General features: G+C 42.4%; 1 protein-coding gene across 3 annotated transcripts in view; it reads right to left on the reverse strand.

Moving 5' to 3' along the window:
* The window catches only part of R3HDM2 (R3H domain containing 2), a 76,337-nt gene that overhangs the window by 28,796 nt on the left and 31,305 nt on the right, over positions 1 to 16,236 (reverse strand). The window lies entirely within an intron of this gene.

Consider the following 16,236-nt stretch of genomic DNA (forward strand, 5'->3'; position numbering starts at 1 on the left):
ATAATTAAAAAACAATAATAAAATTGCCCACCAAGGCTCTGCAACACACACACACTGTAAATAAATATTCAATTAATATAATTTTTTTAGGATCTAATTTTATTTAGAAATTTACCAGTAGCGGCTGCATTTCCCACCCTAGTCTTATACTCGAGTCAATAAGTTTTCCCATTTTTTGGGGGTAAAATTAGGGGCCTCGGCTTATATTCGGGTCGGCTTATACTCGAGTATATACGGTAATAGTGTTACGTCCACTTCGTGCTTTGCTTGAATACAGCATTTAAAAGTAAAAGAAAAGAGAGGGAAGCAGTCTCTGCTAAAGCTTCATATAGATCCACTTCCCAACTAAAACCAAGGATCAGATTCAGACCTCCTATCCCCTCATCCTCCTTGCAGACAAGATTCCTGAGCAGTGAGAAGGCAGGGAAGGATTTTACCTATGCATGAATGTATAAAGAAACAGATATCTATATCTATGCATGAATGTCTGTACAGTTGTCATGTATGTATGTATGTATGTATGTATGTGTGATTGTCTAACGTGGTGTATGAATGTATGAGTGGCTAACTACGCGTACATGCAAATATCGAAAAATTTAAAATGTCTATATTATAGTGTATTACGTGCTATGATTGTGTGTATAATTAATTAGGTATGTGCGACAGGAATGGTTTCTGTGTGTTAATGAAACTATGCCCGCCCGTCTTCTAAGTATTGGCCCGGGATTTTAACTTTAAAGAAAAAAAAAAAAAAAAAACTGTCATGCCTTGATCTAGAAAATTGTAAACCAAAAACAAGCACGAGTTCTTTCACACACAAAAAAAATAATAAAAAAAAATCCTAACAGAGAAAATCTATTAATACTAGCCCAATCCATTTGGTGCAGCCATGCTGTAAGAACTGGGCAGGTTTAATGTGATAGGAGTTGCACATCAAATGCCTGGTTAGAAGTTTATGCAATAATGGGCACATTGAGCTTTGTGAACCTGACTGATGTCCAAAAGGTGATTTCCCCAGTCATCAGCTGTTAGATCCTCAACATATATTTTAGAAAATTAAACGAGCAACGCAAAAAAATAAAAAAAAAATACAGTTAATGTACAATTAAAATGATATCGAAATCCAACCAAATATCTAAGCAACTATAGCCCATCCGACCCACTTACCGCCACAGCTGGGTCCCCAGAGCCATAACACATCGATAGATGCCTTTCTTTCTTACGACAAAGCACTCCAAACCACGGCGCAAATCCGCGGCCTACAACACACCCCTGAGCCTGGGACTGGAAGCACTCCTCCGTGGCAGCACCATACAACCCCCGCAGGGAACGGAGCCCATAACGTCCCTGCCGCAACCGGCGGACCGCAATGGGGAGACGCTCCCAAAAGCCAAACACAGTGACTGACGGCAGAGACATTGGGGACATGCTGAGACAGCCCATGCAGCCTAAGCTGACCCCTGCTGGGGACCGGAATGAGGAGAACCGGGCGCAGGACAGACAAGAAGCTGCACCGACCACCCAGGCAAGTCTCCTACACATAATCGACAACCCGGACGGGTCTGCACCCTCAACAAAGCAGGATTTGAAACTCCTGCTTAATGACATCCAACAAGTGTGGACTGCTGACCTCAGGGCACTGAGAACTGACATACAGGCCATAACTGACAGAGTACAAACCTCTGAAAAGGACATATGTGCTGCCAGAACTGACATCGTGGCCCTTAAAGAGACAGTACAACAATTGCAAACCACTCAAGTCACACTGTCACACCAAATCTCAGCCCTGGAGGACAAACAGCGCAGGAACCACATAAAAATCCGTGGCATCCCTGCTGCGGTGACCGCAGAGGAACTCCCTCATTACGTACGTAGATTAATCACATCCATACTGCCCCCACACAACAGCCAAAAAGATGGTTATGGACGGAGTGTATCGCATATCGGGCACACCTAAAACACCAACTGGAACAGCACGAGACGTTATCCTCCGCTGCTTAACCTCACAAGATAGGAACCAGATCATGATGGCACAGAAGAATAAAGCACCTCTGCCCTTTGAAGGCTCCTCGTTAACATTTTATCAAGACCTCACCAAAAATACCCTAGTCTGGAGGAAGTCATTGGGTACAGTTACCTCTCAACTACGATCTGCAGCCATACCCTACCGCTGGGGAGCCCCAGGAACGCTTGTGGTAACCCACAATGGAAATAATCACACACTCACGTCAATAGAAGGGGCACCGGCCTTCATCCAAGCACTGGGACTAACGGACAGCCAACAGGACCCACTGGCGACCAACCCTAGGGGCACATGGGACCCTGCCCACATCAGCCCCTTCGTCCCAAGAGCCGGAGGCTCACAGGAAACCGACGGTTGACAGCTAATGGGGTCTGGGCCAATGCTTATGGCTATGGCACCTGCACAAAAAACATCTGGGGCAAAATCGACAAGCTGTTATACCCGTTTTGATTTCAGTTGCATTTGTATATTTGTTTTTTGCTTTTTATTTCTGTTTCTCTCTCATACACACGTTCCAGACCACTGCTCTACCAGAGCTCTAGAACCCCCAGAGACAAGCACCTTGAGGCACACTGATGCTACAACCCCTCCCCGCCACCCCCTTGGTTAGGGGCAGCACATAAAGAGGAGGTCCCACATCTCCCCTCAGGCGCCTTGGCAGTGCGCCTAGCGACACCCAGCCACATACCCTTATATGACAGCCACTAGGCAAAAGACACCCCACACACCGGGGAACTCCCGCAGAATACCACGGACATACGCATGGGAGGCCACTGCAAGCCTTCACATAGAATCGCATACGACTCTCTCACACATCACAAGGGCACACCTAAGAGCCTTTTTTTCTCGAGACACCTAACACCCATCACTCCTCGTAGATGCGCTCACAAGAAAGCCATCTCCTGTTATAACGCACACAAAAGAAAATGTTGACAAGCATGTTTTATATCTTGTTATTAATCCTGTTAAAAAAGAAAAAAGTGCAGCACACCATGACTATGCTATGCGGAACACTGTCAATCTCTTTCTAAAGCCATGTAATATTGCTGAAACGTATATTTACCGCTGCACTCAAAAATAAAGAATTTAATAATAATAAAAAAAAAAAATGCTTGATATCACAGCCATACACACATTTACAAACAGATAGACCACGCATATATTTTGCAAGTAGGGAGAGATTACAATGGCCTTATACAAGACTGGTTATGCCCATACTATCAAACCCAAACAAAACTTGCAAGGAGGGAGATTTTTGAGGTGTAACTCCAATCGCGGAGACTGAATTGTTAATTGCTGAGAAGATAGGAAAATGAGTCTACCAAAAACTTGGATTTAATGTCTGTTGAGATATTCAAAAGAGTTCTTGCAAAACAAAACGGACACAGGTATATAATTTTTACTATGTCTCCCATCACCAGAGACACATTACCACATAAACAACCAGTTTGATTCACCAACAAAAGTAACTTTTTTTTTATTCTGTTGCATCTCTTCAGTACCCTTAAAATACCCAGCACACAATTCTAGCTTTTCAGACAATGAAAAGAAGTTCTAGTATTAACCAGAAGAAGACACGAGTTCTTACCTTCGTGAAATACTTTCAGAGCCAACAGCTCAATAAAAAGTCACAGCACTTGCAGTTCAGCAGCGGCCACAAATGTTACACAAGATCAGAAACATGCTTCTTAGGAACAGGCATGTAGTTACAGACTCACTCCTATAAATATCTTGAAACTTGGCTAGGCTAAACTACATGGCCTAAGTGGTGCTCTGTTCAAAGTATGATATGAATAAACTGGTAGTACAACATAAGGTAATGTCTGAATGACTTTCGGGAGGCAGTAAATACATCAGCATGTCAAATGCATCTCCACAACTTTACTAGATTTACTAGATTAGAAAATGTATTTGAATGGCAAGATATAGGCTAAACTAGCAGATTTGAATAAAGTTTCCAACTCTGCTATAGTCACAGCTCGGCTAGTCTAGCCTGGAGTTTTCCATTTCAATTAGCTAGAATGTGAAAAATAGTGAATAAATCACTACAAAATGGTGAAAAACAACTAAAATGAATAACACTGATAAAGATGTATCCTTTACTGTTACATTGCCTGGTTCATAAATTGCATTGCCAGTAAGCTCTCACACCAATAAAAATATATGTTCAGACCTGCACTCCATACTCTTTGTAAAGTCCACTTTCAGCACCTTGCTCTCCCCATTCCCTTTACAAGAAAGTGAGTTGTGCTGTATTCTCATACAGAACTCTTGCAATTCTAAAATAACCTACCAGAAAACATTACATCTCCACAAACCTACAAAGATCTAAAAAAAATGAAATCTCAACCAATCTCCAGTCAAACAAAACTGTTCTTCCATATATACATTTTTAGCTTGAAATAGTGCATGTGTGGGAAAGAAAAAAAGTAAAGTCAAGAATAAAAGGAATATATCTATATCGATATATATCTATATCTATATCTATATATCTCTTTCCACGTGTCCTGCAATCACTGCTCCCGGTCTTGTTAATGCCTCGGTGCAAACTCCATAAGTATATATAGGTTCTTGTTGAAGTGCACTCACAGGACTCAATAATATTTCTAATCGTGTTGTTTATTCAAGCATCAAGTAATACAATTGCTCGCTGGTGCTTCCCCCTCTCATCGGTGGTGAGCACCGATTTTAGCAGTTTCTGCGGTAGTAAAGCTTAGCTTTGCCGAGTTTTATCTCGGAGCCGTCTAGAGATGCGTCTGCCTCGGAGCTCCGCTTAGCTTCGCCCCCACTCAATAATATTTCTAATCGTGCTGTTTATTCAAGCATCAAGTAATACAAAGAAGTGTCGACGTTTCAGTCCTTCCGGACTTTTTTCAAGACAGTTTGATGGTGTGGGTCATTTCATTAAATACACACTACTGAAACATGATTGGAGGGTGAAAAACAGAACTGAGGTTCAATTCAGTTTTAAGTGACGTGTATCATGTGAAAAGAATATCATGGGTGAGGCAATTACCAACCCTCACAGGATTGAGTGGTAATGTTGAGACAAAGTGTCTATAAACAATAAATTACATATTTACAACTATTTACATATATTGTATCATCATCTCCACAGCGAAAAAGCCGGGCTTCAATGGCCATGATATAAACAAAGCACTTGGCTATCGTGCTTATAAATGTCAATTATGATTATCCGTGTATATTGTTACTATCATGGTCACTGATTCCTCCTGCATTAACAACATGCAAGATTATATTAATGATGTATCACAGCATTCATAAGATATGTCTATAAAATGCAATGTTTAGGTGATCTTCCTTTTTTGCTAATTCAGTATTCAGCATGTCTAGCTATCAGTGTCCTGTTGATATATGGTTATATTAATTATTTACCCTACAACTTATGTTTGATAATGATATGGATTGATTCAACATTCATACAACTAACATGTTATGTGATAACTATAAACTATAATACATAGATTAAGGGTAGACATATCTTATGAATGCTGTGATACATCATTAATATAATCTTGCATGTTGTTAATGCAGGAGGAATCAGTGACCATGATAGTAACAATATACACGGATAATCATAATTGACATTTATAAGCACGATATCCAAGTGCTTTGTTTATATCATGGCCATTGAAGCCCGGCTTTTTCGCTGTGGAGATGATGATACAATGTATGTAAATAGTTGTAAATATGTAATTTATTGTTTATAGACAGTTTGTCTCAACATTACCACTCACTTAACTATTCACTCATGTGAGGGTTGGTAATTGCCTCACCCATGATATTCTTTTCACATGATACACGTCACTTAAAACTTAATTGAACCTCAGTTCTGTTTTTCACCCTCCAATCATGTTTCAGTAGTGTGTATTTAATGAAATGACCCACACCATCAAACTGTCTTGAAAAAAGTCCGGCATGGACTGAAACGTCAACACTTCTTTGTATTACTTGATGCTTGAATAAACAGCACGATTAGAAATATTATTGAGTGGGGGCAGAGCTAAGCGGAGCTCCGAGGCAGACGCATCTCTAGATGGCTCCGAGATAAAACTCGGCAAAACTAAGCTTTACTACCGCAGAAACTGCTAAAATCGGTGCTCACCACCGATGAGAGGGGGAAGCACCAGCGAGCAATCGGATGCCCTTCACTTTCCCCGCGCACGCCAAAACCAGGCGCCGAGGCCTTCGGGCCTACCACGTGGAAAGCCGGTGGCCGACCACCGACCCCTACTGGAGCGGAACGAGCCCAGAGGGAAACACACGCACAGATTACTGCAGACCGACCCCTCCAGACGGCGACATGGTACGCAAAACACAGAAGCAGACCCAGTCTGCACCAAGAGAAGGCAAAGATATCGGCCAACTACTCACCCTGAAGCCCAGAGGGGCGACACAGCCAGGCCCTGTAACAACAACATACTCACCAACAGGGACCCCCTCCACGCCGGAGACCACGGCGATACCCGATGGAAATGCACCGTCCACCAAACAGGACATACACAACCTGCTGGTACACATACAGCAAATGTTTGCGCCAGAACTCAAAACTGTGCGGGCAGAAGTACAGGCGGTTACTAACAGGGTCCAAACGACAGAAGAGGCCCTCACTGACCTGAAACAGGATTTGGCTGCCATCAATGACACCGTGCAACACCTACAAACGGCTCAAGCTCACCAAGGTGTCAAATTGGCCTACCTAGAGGACAGAGAACGGAACATCAAGATCCGCGGAGTGGCGGAGGCCCTTTCACCCGAGGAGCTTCCCCACTTCGTCAGGCGCCTAGTCTCCACCGTTATGTCCACAAAACATGCAAAACAACTCAACTTTGACGGCATGTACCGCATTGCCAAATCGTTGCAGGCACCAGCCACGGCCACCCGGGACATTATTTTACGTTGCCAAACTCAAGCCGACAAACAACAGCTCCTCAATGCAGTGAAGGGCAAGACCCCTCTACAATTCGAGTCACACACGCTCACGTTCTTCCAGGATCTGAGCAGAGCCACATTACTGTGGCGCAAATCGATGCAGCCGATCACAAAGTCACTACAAAACGCTGGCCTCCCCTACAGGTGGTCGTTCCCTAGAGCTCTGGTGGTCACTCAAGATGGAAAGACTTTAAGGGCCCAAGACCCCACAGAAGGAACTGCTTTCCTCCAGGTGCTCGGATTACAAGGCCAAAGTGCAACGACAGACACAAGCCGAACCTGGGACGTATCCAGAGTCACCCCTTTTACACCCAGTGGTTCCAGTAACTCAGTGACCTGACTTAATACGGGACAATAATCTATATTATGTTTCCTCCTATAATGTTCCTTTCTGCTTCTTTTAATGTTTTATACTAATTTTTCATGTTATCCGCCCACGACATCAATACACAACTCACTTGCCGCCACTACCCCTCAGTGGTATACTAAGATCTGCCTAAGAGAGCTATAGCCTAACACAAACGTTGCTCTCCCGTGTCACGTTCCCGACTAGCCATACCAACCGATCAACATGTAAACCTCCCTCTCCCTCTCCCTCTCCCTCTCCCTCCCCCTCCCCCCCCCATAACCCCGCAGGTTAGGGGGCAAAAACACTAAGAACAGGAGCTACAACTCATACACGCAATCGCACACAGGTTAGACCGCAACTTACACATAGCCTTACATGGTGGTCGAAACCTTCTACACCCTTAGACACCCCACTCCTGGGAACCACTAGCACACTCCTAGATGTATATAAAGGAAAAACGGGCCATCTCACAAAAGGACATAACCGCTCATGTATGTTTACAATGTTTTTTTTATCACGACTGTCTTTAAACTTTGTTTAACTGCCTTGAATCACCCGAACAAAGTAAAGAATTAAAAAAAAATATATATATTATTGAGTCCTGTGAGTGCACTTCAACAAGAATAAATATATATATATTTATTTATTTTTCCTAGATAAGCCTGATGCAACAATTACAAAACCCAATGTGAATAAACTGCCTTGGATATTGGAGCCACTGATTGAAATATTGCAAACACAGTAAATAAGTAATTAACTTTTGAGGAAGGACTCAATTCAGATTCATGTACACGGAAATGCAGTGTAAGGTGCTACACTGCCTACCTAATCTGGTATAATGATGTGCAGTGTGGCATTTCCCGTCACGTTCTTCGTAACGTACATTGCATGTCATATGTTAGGTTGACAAATAAAGTGGGTATTGCCTTAAGCCCCCACCCTTTGCCAAGACTGATAAGTGTAAGAAAAAAACAAACCATAATACAAAGTCATCCCTACGTTGTCTTATATCTCAAAGAGAAATAGATCAGAATTAAAGAAACAATTCTGAAAGTAGAAGAACCAATAGGAGAAAGGTAAATTTGGGTTAACAGTCAGACCTGAGAGATTCAGAATATCAAGGCACTCCTGGTGAAGACACCACCAGAGTAACCATACAGTTAGAAACATGCACAAACTGGTGGACTCACTATACAGCTATTGTCTTACAGATGGTGTGAACCTGTCCCCAGAGACTATTCTAGAGCCGGTCTTATTTTGCTAGTTGGAATTTGAATTTGAATTTCTGTGTTACGTTTATTTTTTCTGAATATCCTTATGATGGGTGACAATACTTATTTCAGAACCCTAGAACTGCAAAGATTATGTAAAATATTAATTCTCCTAGGTTAGGTAGTCTGATATGCTTCCTTGTGCTGCATTGCTATTATATTCTCTTTTTTTTCCCCTCAGTTATTAGTGTGCCCACCTGACTGCTTCTATCACATTTATTTCTGCAGTCTAATTTGGGTTAATTTTCCGTTGAAGACACAAATGATTCCAAAGAGTTCTCATTAACTCCTTAGTCCTTTTCAATGACACGCCAGGCTCCTACCTAATACCCGATCATTAAAAGTTATTGTTCAATTATATACAGGGATTGAGTTCTTTCAGAAAATCTGGATGGAAAACACAGTGACCATATAACATCAGTTGCAAGGAGCATCGACAATCCATCTAGAAGCAATTACCTTTTTACCAGTAGCCCTAAAGTCTAGTGCAGGGGTGCCCAAAAGGTAGATCCCCAGATGTTTCAAAACTACAGCTACTATGATGCTTTGTCATAGCAAAGGCATTCTAAAAGGCATGCAAAGCATCAAGGGAGATGTAGTTCTAAACCAATGGGATTTACCTTTTGGGGACCTCTGTTCTGTGTGATTCTGTTCTCTGTATAGTGTGTTAAACTAAAACAGATAACCTTTTTAGTTTTAACTAGTGTAAGATTATGAAGCAAGGAAATGTGGGAAATAAATGCAGAGTTGTGGGGAATCCCAAGGGTAAACAAAATGTAAACCGTCGAGATGTCAGAAAGACAACAAAGGAACACAGCCAGCAGGAGTAATAACGTTATTTTATTAATCATATCTGAAGAAACAACCACACAAACAACAAGAAAAAGCTGACCTAAATTCTACAAAAAGCATGCCAGAGACATATTCTGTTACAGCTACACTTCCTAAATAATTTAGATTTACCCCATAAAAACAGGAAACCGCAATATGAATAAAGAAGGCAACATTTATAACATTAACAACATAGGAACACAAAGTACTTCCAAAATTATCACCATACTATTACAATTTCCATTTTTATTATTTTCAACTTTATATCTAATGCAGTGTTTAACATTGTGATATCCAGCTAGATACATTCTGTATCTCATTTGATAGCACTGTACAGTAGGTTTGTGATTTAATATAAAATATTAACAGAAAAGAAAGACCACCATGTAGAACAATCAGTGAGTTTTCAATGGGACTAAAAACTGAAGAACTGAATTGAAATCAGCTGAAATAGGACTTAAAAACAGAATTTATACATTATGTATTTAATTTAAATTGTTTCAATATTCTATAAGACAATGTCTAATGAAATGATTACTCCTCCCATGATGGGACTACTAGATTATTATTACTGGTATTTATATAGCACCAGCATATTCCGTAGCGCTTTACATTATCAAAGGGGGAGATTTAACAATAAATTAGACAATTACAAAAACTTACAGGAACGATAGGTTGAAGAGGGCCCGGCTCAAGCGAGCTTACAGTCTATAGGAGGTGGGGGCGTAAAACACAACAGGACAGGAAGTAGCAATCAAATAAGGTGGAGAGAAGCAGAGCTGGAGGAGAGAATAGAGTGCTGCCCTTTAGGAGAGAGCAAGAGACAGGTATGTGAGGTAGAGGTTACCCTGGGAGGCCATAAGCGTTCCTGAAGAGATGGTTTTTGAGGCACGTTTTAAATGATTGAAGACTAGGGGAGAGCTTGATGGAATTAGGCAGGCTATTCCATAGGAAGGGAGCCACCCGCGAGAAGTCCTGCAAGCGTGAGTTGGCCGTACAGGTGCGAGCAGCAGACAGGAGGTGGTCACGGGCAGAGCAGAGAGACCGAGAAGGGGCATACCTGCAGATCAGTGAAGAGACATAGGAGGGGCTAGAATTGGTCAGTGCTTTATAGGTGTGAATTAGTACCTTGAATTGATGCCTATAGAATACAGGAAGCCAATGTAAGGACTATGGGGAGAGGTGTGAGAGGAGCGACAGGAGAGAATAATCAGTCTAGTTGCAGCATTCATTACAGACTGTAGCGAGGCAATACGACTTGTGGGAAGACCCATTAGGAGAGAGTTACAATAATCCATGTGACAGATTACTAGAGCATGTACAAGCTCCTTGGTAGCATCTTGTGTAAGAAAGGAGCGAAAGCTATGTTTTTAAGGTGGAATCTACAGGATTTGGTAGAGACTGGATGTGAGGCCAGAATCAAGTAAAACATCAAGAGAGCACACTTGCAAGGATGGACTGATGTGGGTGCCACTGACTTGAAGGGAGAGCGAAAGAGGAGGATCAGTATTAGGAGGAAGAAAGACAAGGAGTTCAGTTTTAGAGAGATTGAGTTTCAAAAAGCGGGAGGACATCCAATAAGAGATGGAAGAAAGGCAAACAGTGACAGGTTGCAGGACGGCAGGGGATAGGTCCGGGGAGGAGAGGTATATTTGAGTGTCATCAGCGTAAAGGTGGCATTGGAATCCAAATGGAAGTATTAAGATTGCCAAGAGAGGCAGTATAAAGAGAAAATAGAAGGGGACCAAGGACAGAGCCTTGGGGGACTCCAACAGAGACAGGAAGAAGGTAGGAGGTATCATTAGAAAAGGAGACACTGAATGAGCGTTGAAAGAGATAGGAGGAACACCAAGAGAGGACAGTGTCACAGATGCCGAGTGATTGAAGAATTTGGAGAAGGAGAACATCGTCAACAGTGTCAAAGGCAGCAGAGGGGTCAAGAAGAATTAGTATGGAGTAGTTGCCTTTGGTTTTAGCTGCCATTAGGTTGTTAGTAACTTTGATAAGAGCAGTCTCCGTAGAGTGGAGGGGGCGGAAGCCAGATTGAAGAGGGTTAAGGAGAGAGTTGGAATTGAGACATATATGTCTTTCCAGACAAGACAAGTCTTTCCAGAAGCTTTGAGGAAAAAGGGAGCAGGGATATGGGACAATAGAAGGTGAGGACAGGTCAAGAGATTTTTTTAAGATGGGTACTATAGTAGCATGTTTAAGGTCAGCAGGGACAACACCAGAAGAGAGAGAGCAGTTGAAGATGTGTGTTAAGGAATGCACAGGACAAGAGGAGAGAGATCTGATCAAGTGAGACGGGACAGGATCAAGCAGGCAAGTGGTGGGGCGAGAGGAAAGGAGAAGTGCAGCCACCTCTTGATCAGTAGCTTAGGAGAAAGTCTGAAGGGTAGGAAAGGCATGACCTAGGTGTGGTTGAGAAAGAGAGGGGCAAGGTGGGGAGAATTCTTTCCTTAGCTGTTCAATCTTGTCGGTAAAGTAGCATGCAAAGCTATCGGCTGTAAGGTTAGTTTGGCAGATGGCAACAGGAGGGCAAAGCAGTTAAAGGTACTAAAAAGACGCCTGGGATTGCGGGAGCATGAGCTAATGATGGAGGAAAAGTATGACTGTTTGGCAAGGGCTGTGCTGTATGAACGCAACATGAATTTGTAGTGGAGGAAGTTAGACTGGGTGCAATGAGGCGAGAGCAGAAACCCTACACCACTACCTATGCTTACATGCACATCATTTTAAATGTAAAGTTATGTGTTCGAGTAGATAAATCTGATACACCTATTACCGAGATTGTAAAGTATGTGCTTCTTTTGTGAAAATGATGTGAATTCAGGCAGCAAGGGCTTCAGACGGTCAAAACATCCACTGGATGATTTATTTATTTTTTTATTTATTTTTTAATACCTTTATTCCAGAAGTTATAAAAATTTATGAAAAAAATAAATATATACGATAAACAGCTCAAGAAAGCCAAGCCAGCTTGGAATTTAAAAGGTATTGTGAATATTTCAGGATGGTTTATGGTTGCTTGAAGACAGCTGGAGGATAGAACCAACACTGGTTTCCAACTACTGTAAGGCTTACTGGTAATTATGATTGAATTAAGTATTCTTCTATTGAGAAAGCCAGCCAAATAAATATTAAAGCAACACAAAAAAAAGTGTGAACGAACGCGTGCGCACTCACCCCCTGTCCCTCTCCCCTAAAAAAACCCCCACACCTTTTGCTTAATGAAGCAGTTTAAATGTATAGATCAGGGGTAGGTATAGATCAGGGGTAGGTATAGATCAGGGGTAGGTATAGATCAGGGGTAGGTATAGATCAGGGGTAGGTATAGATCAGGGGTAGGTATAGATCAGGGGTAGGTATAGATCAGGGGTAGGTATAGATCAGGGGTAGGTATAGATCAGGGGTAGGTATAGATCAGGGGTAGGTATAGATCAGGGGTAGGTATAGATCAGGGGTAGGTATAGATCAGGGGTAGGTATAGATCAGGGGTAGGCAGCCTGTTCATAGTACTGTGCCAAAACAAGATTGGTGTATGATATCTATGAATGTGAGCTGTGTATGCGGGGGGATGCCTGTGGAATTGTGCAGATGATATATCATATTGTGTATTTGGTGGTGTGTGTATGTGTGTGGCTGCTTGTATTATTTGCATGAGGGAGAGGATTATCTTGCAGCTTTATGTATATCTAGCAGTGTTGTTTGGGGTCCAGTGGGTCCAGTGGGGTCACAACCACTTAATTACACCAAAATGTTTTGGTGCTTAAAGGGTTTCCATTGCTCAAACACCCACAAGAACATTAAAAAAATAAATGAATTAAACTCATTGGTTCCAGTGCCAGGAGAGTCTTCTCGCTGCAGCTCAAATCGGTCTTATGTGAGGTCAACAGTACTGATGACTTGTGTCCAATCGAATACAACTGATGGCACATGTGCAGCAATCAAATTGCTTAAAAAACAATTCTTCTGCCTGAGAAGCACTTTTCCACTTTGAACTACAGTTCAAAGCAAGTAAAGCAGGAAACACTTGCAGACTGAAGAGGAGAAATGCAAGTATTTGGAAGGCCAACGAATAGAGCGTTGCAATAGCCAAGATGGAAAATGAGTGCATGAACAAGTGCCTTAGTTGTATCCCAGTTAAAAATGGGTGAATGCAGGCAATATTTTTACATTGGAAGCTATGTTATTTGGAAACAGACTGGATGCGAGGAGAAAATGTAGGACCAGAGTCCAAAGTAACACCAAGTCAGCGAGCTTTAGCAGGTGGGGTAATAGGCATCCCATTGACTTTCAGGCAGATTGATGTAGGACGACTATTGGAGGGGGGAAAGATGAGGAGTTCAGTTTTACAAAGACTAAGTTTTAGGAAGACATGCAGTTATAAATGGAAGAGAAAGATAACTCAGGGGAGGAGAGGTAAATCAGAGTATCGTCAGCATATGATGGTGCTGAAATCCAAAGGAGTTAATAAGGTTACAGAGAGAGGTAGTGTAAATTGAGAATAAAAGGTGACCAATTGAGAGAGGCAGCGGGGAAAAGGCAACACCAGAGAATGAGACACTAAATGAGCTTTCAGAAAGATAACATGACCATGACAAGTATCAAAGGCAGCAGAGAGGTCGAGCAGATTTAAAAGTGAGCAAACTGCCATGCTTACATTCCAGTGTTGAGACCGCTTCTGGATGTCGTTTACCAGACAGCCAATAAAGGTGCTTTCCTGCTGATTCACCGAGTTTGACTCTGTGAAACAATGCTGGATGTCCTCATGGTTTGCATGTCTCCACAGGAAAACATTGTGTCAAAGCTTTCCTATGGGGAAGTCCTAATGAGCAAGCGGAGCTCACCATGCATGCGCATTAGGTTTTCCTTTTCGGCTGACGTCAGCGGAGGAAAAGCCCGAGGAGGAATGCTATAGAGCAGAGGATTCCTATAGTGTTAGGAATACAGCTTTGCATTCCTAACACTAGTGTTCCTTTAAAGGGACACTAGTCACTAAAACAACTACAGCTTAATGTAGTTCTGGTGAATATAATAGCTCCCTTCACGCATTTTTATGCAAACACTGCCTTTTCAGAGAAAAGGCAGTGTTTATATTGCCCCTAGGGACACCTCCAAGTGGACACTCCTCAGATGGCCACTGGAGGGGCTTCCTGGCACTGGGCTGCACAGTGAGCAGCCCTGCCATTCAGCGTCTCCATGCTCTGCATGGAGATGCTGAATTATCCTCATAGAGATGCATTGATTCAATGCATCTGTATGAGGAGGTGTTGAATGGCCAAAAAGGCATTTGGCCCCGCCCCCTTGTGGATTTTAGCCAATCCAATGCTTTTCCCATGTGAAAGCATTGGACTGGTTAAAAAGCTGCAATTTTGGTGTCACCAATGGGGCGGGGCCAGTGCCGGTGGACCCGTGGAGAGCTGGAAATAAGGTGAGCTTTAACCCACTCTGAGGGGGCTAAGCCATCTAAATGGTGATTTTTCACTATAGGGTCAGGAATACATGTTTGTGTTCCTGACCCTATAGTGATCCTTTAACTAGTGTATGTTTGATGGAAGTGAAGAAGATGCCAGTAGACAAGGAGAGGTTGAAAATATGCATTAAGGATGGGACCAGACAGGAAATAGAAGCCAGAGAATGAAGGATGAAATGAGACTTGAACGTATGTGTTGGACGTTGGGTTTTAGCGGCGGAAGGGGAGGACAATGATGTGTGAAAAAACGTCATGGAATGGAAAAAGGGGTGAAGGAAGTATAGCAATGCAGATTGGGTTACATGGATGTGAAGGGTGGAAGGAAAGGTGTACTAATTGAAGAAGCAAACAGAAAAAATAAACAGCTTTATAAAGACAGGGAAGGAGATATTATGTAGTGTAGCAGTCTGATAGCAAGGCAGGAATAGTTGAGGATAAAAAATGGTGAGTAATCAATGTTGGAGATTGTAAGAGTGCCGTTTGCAGAGAAGAACTAGCAGCTGATGACTCCCCTTACTCAATTACTCAAATATGGTCAATATCAAGACAGGATGCCAACGTGGGTGGATGAGGGAAGGATGGGACAGAAGAGAGTGTTGTCAGGCTTGCTTGCAAAAGACTGAGCTGGTAAAAGAGGCGATTAGAAGTTAAATAGGTGCAATTTGGGATGGGTCCATAGCGTTGAGGTGAGGTATAGGCACGGTGACCGATACTATAGGAGAAATATTCTGTATGTAAGCATACAAGTTCTACAACATTTTAGTACAAAAATATAAAACAGAATAAATAGCAATTGTCAAAAAGGGAATGATGATATATTCAATGTAAAATATTTACATTGTGTTGCTATCTTCTCAGCTTTGTTACACTTTGTAAAACACTAACCCCCGGTCCATCTTCTGTTCCTCCTATGGTCTGCACTGATCTGCTCTGCTTGAGGACACGTCCTCCTCGGTGATGCCAACACGCAGGCTTTGTTGTCAGCATGCAGACATCTGAGCAGAGTGACATCAGTCACTCCATTCCTATACTCCCTACCTAGTGCAAGTAGCGTCTACTAGCGAATTCACATAGCAACTGCTGAGCATGCGCTGTGGTTATGTTTAGGAGAGCAAGAGGACTGCATGTGGCATTTTTGCTGTCGCTTGTCAGTCAATTTAGCATTTGACTTAGAAATGGGAGAAATACTTCATTTTAAACAGGGTTTTTCTCCCAATCTATACATTTGCTAGTATATCTACTAGCACAATGTATGGGTGAAATGTCATGCTCTTTAAAAAGAGTGGGTTGGGGCATGACAGGTCCCATTTAATGCATTTGTCCTTGGTCTCAT

The sequence above is a fragment of the Pelobates fuscus genome, chromosome 1, assembly GCF_036172605.1.
Source record: "Pelobates fuscus isolate aPelFus1 chromosome 1, aPelFus1.pri, whole genome shotgun sequence".
Lineage (NCBI taxonomy): Eukaryota > Metazoa > Chordata > Amphibia > Anura > Pelobatidae > Pelobates > Pelobates fuscus.